This window comes from Kogia breviceps, chromosome 4 (assembly GCF_026419965.1).
Source record: "Kogia breviceps isolate mKogBre1 chromosome 4, mKogBre1 haplotype 1, whole genome shotgun sequence".
In the NCBI taxonomy this organism is placed as follows: Eukaryota; Metazoa; Chordata; class Mammalia; order Artiodactyla; family Physeteridae; genus Kogia; species Kogia breviceps.
The window spans coordinates 55,904,444-55,910,509 of record NC_081313.1 but is presented as its reverse complement, the minus strand read 5'-3'; positions in this window follow the sequence as shown (position 1 = coordinate 55,910,509).

Below are 6,066 nucleotides of genomic sequence, written 5' to 3'. Positions count from 1 at the left end.
TGAGTCTATATTTTTATTAACACAGCTGATGATGGCATTAGCTTCCTGGCAGCCATGTCACATTAACGACCCACAATGAGCTTGTAGTTAACAAAAGCTTTAAGGTGATTTTCACATTAACCTCTGGTAATGTGGTCAAAGGTCACCGGTGCCAGGTATGTGCAGTTGATTTTTTTAACTTAAGGACTGGACTGCACATTTGTCTCCATTCAGTGTTACCTTCATAGCTACCTATATATACATATATATATATATATATTTTTTTAAATTAATTTATTTATTTTTTGCTGTGTTGGGTCTTCGTTTCTGTGTGAGTGCTTTCTCTAGTTGTGGCGAGCAGGGGCCACTCTTCATCGCGGTGCGCGGGCCTCTCTTGTTGTGGAGCACAGGCTCCAGATGCGCAGGCTCAGTAATTGTGGCTCACGGGCCCAGTTGCTCCGCGGCATGTGGGATCTTCCCAGACCAGGGCTCGAACCTGTGTCCCCTGCATTGGCAGGCAGATTCTCAAACACTGCGCCACCAGGGAAGCCCTATTTTTTTTTTTAGAAAAAATATTTTTTAATCCAATAACGATACAAGAGAAAATATTTTAATTTGCTTGTAAAGAATCTATCTTTTTAAAATTTTTATTTTATTTATTTTTTTATACAGCAGGTTCTTATTAGTTATCTATTTTATACATATTAGTGTATATATGTCAATCCCAATCTCCCAGTTCATCCCACCACCACCCCCCAACTTTCACCCCTTGGTGTCCATACGTTTGTTCTCTACATCTGTGTCTCTATTTCTGCCTTGCAAACCGGTTCATCTGTACCATTTTTCTAGGTTCCACATATATGCGTTAATATACGATATTTGTTTTTCTCTTTCTAACTTACTTCACTCTGTATGACAGTCTCTAGGTCCATCCACGTCTCTACATATGACCCAATTTCATTCCTTTTTATGGCTGAGTAAAATTCCATTGTATATATGTAACACATCTTCTTTATCCATTCAACTGTCTATGGGCATTTAGGTTGCTTCCATGACCTGGCTATTGTAAATACTGCTGCAGTGAACATTGGGGTGCATGTGTCTTTTTGAATTATGGTTTTGACTGGGTATATGCCCAGTAGTGGGATTGCTGGGTCATATGGTAATTCTATTTTTAGTTTTTTAAGGAACCTCCATACTGTTCTCCATAGTGGCTGTATCAATTTACTTTCCCACCAACAGTGCAAGAGGGTTCCCTTTTCTCCACACCCTCTCCAGCATTTGTTGTTTGTAGATTTTCTGATGATGCCCATTCTAACTGGTATGAGGTGATACCTCATCGTAGTTTTGATCAGCATTTCTCTGATAACTAGGGATGTTGAGCAGCTTTTCATGTGCTTCTTGGCCATTTGCATGTCTTCTTTGGCGAGATATCTATTTAGGTCTTTTGCCCATTTTTAGATTGGGTTGTTTTTCTTTTATTATTGAGCTGCATGAGCTGTTTATATATTTTGGAGATTAATCCTTTGTCCGTTGATTCATTTGCAAATATTTTCTCCCATTCTGAGGGTTATCTTTTCATCTTCCTTATGGTTTCCTTTGCTGTGCAAAAGCTTTTAAGTTTCATTAGGTCCCATTTGCTTATTTTTGCTTTTATTTCCATTACTCTGGGAGGTGGGTCAAAAAAGATGTTGCTATGATTTGTGTCAAAATGTGTTCTTCCTCTGTTTTCCTCTAAGAGTTTTATAGCATCTGGTCTTACATCTAGGTCTCTAATCCATTTGGAGTTTATTTTTGTGTATGGTGTTAGGGAGTGTTCTAATTTCATTCTTTTACATGTAGCTGTCCAGTTTTCCCAGCACCACTTATTGAAGAGACTGTCTTTTCTCCAGTGTATATCCTTGCCTCCTTTGTCATAGATTAGTTGACCATAGGTGCATGGGTTTATCTCTGGGCTTCTATCCTGTTCCATTGATCTATATTTCTGTATTTGTGCCAGTACCATATTGTCTTCATTACTGTAGCTTTGTAGTATAGTCTGAAGTCAGGGAGTCTGATTCCTCCACCTCTGTTGTTTTCCCTCAAGACTGCTTTGGCTATTCGCGGTCTTTTGTGTCTCCATACAAATTTTAAGATTTTTTTGTTCTAGTTCTGTAAAAAATGCCATTGGTAACTTGATAGGGATTGCACTGCATCTGTAGATTGCTTTGGGTAGCATAGTCATTTTCACAATATTGATTCTTCCAATCCAAGAATGTGGTATATCTCTCCATCTGTTTGTGTCATCTTTGATTTCTTTCATCAGTGTCTTATAGTTTTCTGAGTACAGGTCTTTTACCTCCTTAGGTAGGTTTATTACTAGGTATTTTATTCTTTTTGTTGCAATGGTGAATGGGACTGTTTCCTTAACTTCTCTTTCTGATCTTTCATTGTTATTATATAGGAATGCAAGAGATTTCTGTGCATTAATTTTGCATCCTGCAACTTTACCAGATTCATTGATTAGCTCTAGTAGTTTTCTGGTGGCATCTTTAGGATTCTCTATGTATAGTATCATGTCATCTGCAAACAGTGACAGTTTTACTTCTTCTTTTCCAATTTGTATTCCTTTTATTTCTTTTTCTTCTCTGATTGCCGTGCCTAGGAGTTCCAAAACTATGTTGAATAATAGTGGTGAGAGTGGGCAGCCTTGTCTTGTTCCTGATCTTAGTGGAAATGGTTTGTTTTTCACCATTGAGAACGATGCTGGCTGTGGGTTTGTCATATATGGCCTTTATTATGTTGAGGAAAGTTCCCTCTATGCCTACTTTCTGCAGGGTTTTTATCATAAATGGGTGTTGAATTTTGTCAAAAGCTTTCTCTGCATCTATTGAGATGATCATATGGTTTTTCTCCTTCAGTTTGTTGATATGGTGTATCACGTTGATTGATTTGCATATATTGAAGAATCCTCGCATTCCTGGGATAAACCCCACTTGATCATGGATGATCCTTTTAATGTGCTGTTGGATTCTGTTTGCTAGTATTTTGTTGAGGATTTTTGCATCTATGTTCATCAGTGATATTGGCCTGTAGTTTTCTTTCTTTGTGACGTCTTTGTCCGGTTTTGGTATCAGGGTGATGGTGGCCTCATAGATTAGTAGTGGTGAGAGCAGACATCCTTGTGTTATTCCTGATCTTAGTGGAAATGCTTTCAGTTTTTCACCATTGAGAATGATGTTTGCTGTGGGTTTGTCATATATGGCCTTTATTATGTTGAGGTAGGTACCCTCTACGCCCACTTTCTGGAGAGTTTTTATCATAAATGTGTATTGAATTTTGTTGAAAGCTTTTTCTGCATCTATTGAGATGATCATATGGTTTTTATTCTTCCATTTGTTAATATGGTGCATCACATTGATTGATTTGCATATATTGAAGAATCCTTGCATCCCTGGGATAAATCCCACTTGATCATGGTGTACGATCCTTTTAATGTGTTGTTGGATTCTGTTTGCTATTATTTTGTTGAGGATTTTTGCATCTATATTCATCAGTGATATTGATCTGTAATTTTCTTTTTTTTTTTTTTTTTTGCATTACGCAGGCCTGTCACTGTTGTGGCCTCTCCCATTGCGGAGCACAGGCTCCAGACGCGCAGGCTCAGCAGCCATGGCTCACGGGCCCAGCCGCTCTATGGCATGTGGGATCTTCCCAGACCGGGGCACGAACCCGTGTCCCCTGCATCGGTAGGCAGACTCTCAACTACTGTGCCACCAGGGAAGCCCTGTAATTTTCTTTTTTTGAAGTACCTTTGTCTGGTTTTGGTATCAGGGTGATGGTGGTCTCATAGAATGAGTTTGGGAGTGTTCCTTCCTCTGCAATTTTTTGGAAGAGTTTGAGAAGGATGGGTGTTAGCTCTTCTCTGAATGTTGATAGAATTCACCTGTGAAGCCATCTAGATCAGGACTTTTGTTTGTTGGAAGATTTTTGATTATAGTTTCAATTTCATTATTTGTGATTGGTCTATACATATTTTCTATTTCTTCCTGGTTCAGTCTTGGAAGGTTATACCTTTCTAAGAATTTGTCCATTTCTTCCAGGTCGTCCATTTTATTGGCATAGAGTTGCCTGTAGTAGTCACTTATGATGCTTTGTATATCCACAGTCCATTGTAACTTCTCCTTTTTCATTTCTAATTTTATTGATTTCAGTCCTCTCCTTATTTTTCTTGATGAGTCTGGCTCAAGGTTTACCAATTTTGTTTATCTTCTCAAAGAACCAGCATTTAGTTTTAGCTACCTATATTTTTGAATCTTTGTTTTACCTTCCAAGGTATTTGTTCCTATCCAAGGACTACACAATCAGCATATTTGAAAATCCAACCTTCTGTGTCTTCCTGCAAGTTGTTAAAAAAATATTAACCAGGGTGGCATTGGGTTTTTCATTATCTACTGGAGAGATATGTCCATAAAACAGTAGTCTTAGGCATGGTTTTCTGAGCAGCTATGAATTCTTCAAAGCATGGTACCAGTGAGCCATGGTTTAAATCTTCGATATAGGGTCACCTTGGAACTTCGCTGAGAGTTTGTTAATTGGAGCATGGAATGGGAGTCTAGAGAGTTACTACAGTAATAACTGAGTGGAGAAAGGTGGCTGGGACACCAGAATGTGGACTGGTTAAGCAGAAACAGTGCTGTTTGAGAAGGTGGGGTCAAACAGGGCACTGAAGTTAAAGAGACACCGAATGCACAGTGCAAATTAAGAAGACAGGACCCATCTCAGCCTCGGGATCCGAAGCCGGATGGTGTCTTGTCACCCTGGCAACTTGTTTGATGGAATACACAAGGACTTATGTGTGAATAGTGTAAAAAAAAAGGGGGTTGGGAAGCAAGTGAAGCTGCCCGGTTGAGCCAGAAGCTAGTCTAAATGGTCAGGTTTCTGAACAGACCTCTTTCAAAGGGTGGGGGGCCTCCTTTTTTTAAGGGGTTTGTTGGGCAAATGCTCAGGATACAGAATCTGATGTTGCTGAACTCCTTATCTACAATCTCTCCCATCTATCTACAGGGCAATACTATTTTTTTTTAAAAAAAAGACAAAGCAGAGAGTTGGATACAACATGTTTCCGCGGGACCTGTGCTGGCCCAAAGGATCACCACTCCTTTTCTGAGTTCTGCCAGATTATCTAATTTGTCATCTCTTCTAGGATTTTGCAAGGGATGAACATCTGTGGTTTCTGGAAAAAAAAAAACTTAAGGAAAAACCAGGACATTTTCTTGCCTCCTGTCATGTGGCACTTCTTTCTCCATAGACTTTAAAGATAACCAATAATAACATCTTTGTAATGCCAGTTTTTGGTGCTGTGTGATATAACTCATCTGGTCTTGAAAGTTGTACTCACTTTGTGCCATTAGTTCTTCTTTCCCACCCCTTCTCCTATCTTTGGATGACGTTTTCCCTAAGCCATGTTTATTCTGCAAATTTTCAGTTTGGAAGATCTTTGCCTCTGATGCAGTCAGGAAGAAAAACAGGAAATAAGCAGAGCTGCTTGCCCCATCATCTGTCAACATTACATCATCTGCTCCTGGCCTTTATTTCTTCATTGTTTTTGATCCCTGTGCAGCTTCTTAAAAGCTCTTATTTTTGTCCTTAACATTTTCCGTGAGCCTCAGCTTGTTCTGAGATCTCACCTTTCTGGCATGATTCCTTCAGGTTTGTGTCACTCCTTTGAGTCTGACTTTGACTCTTTGAGCATTTTGTTCTCAACAGAATTTTATTATACCACTAATATTTTATTTAGTAGCCTCTTCCATCCCTCCTGACTAAGGCATCTTCCCTCTTAGAGTCTCTGGCTCTAAGACCTTACCCCCATTTTTCTGGCTTCAGTCTTAAGCCCTCGCGAGCCCAGATCATACACTAGCAGTGCAGTTCTACAGGTGCAGAGAACCAAAGAGCATGGCTTACAAAAGAAATTTCAACCCCAAGAGGGTGTGAGATTTAAAAACAAAACAAAAGGAAAATGAGAGTAATAAGGAAAATTAGAGCACTTGCAAACTCAAATTGCCCTGATCACCTGGGTTGTTTGTGGAAAGTGCAGATTCTTGGCCT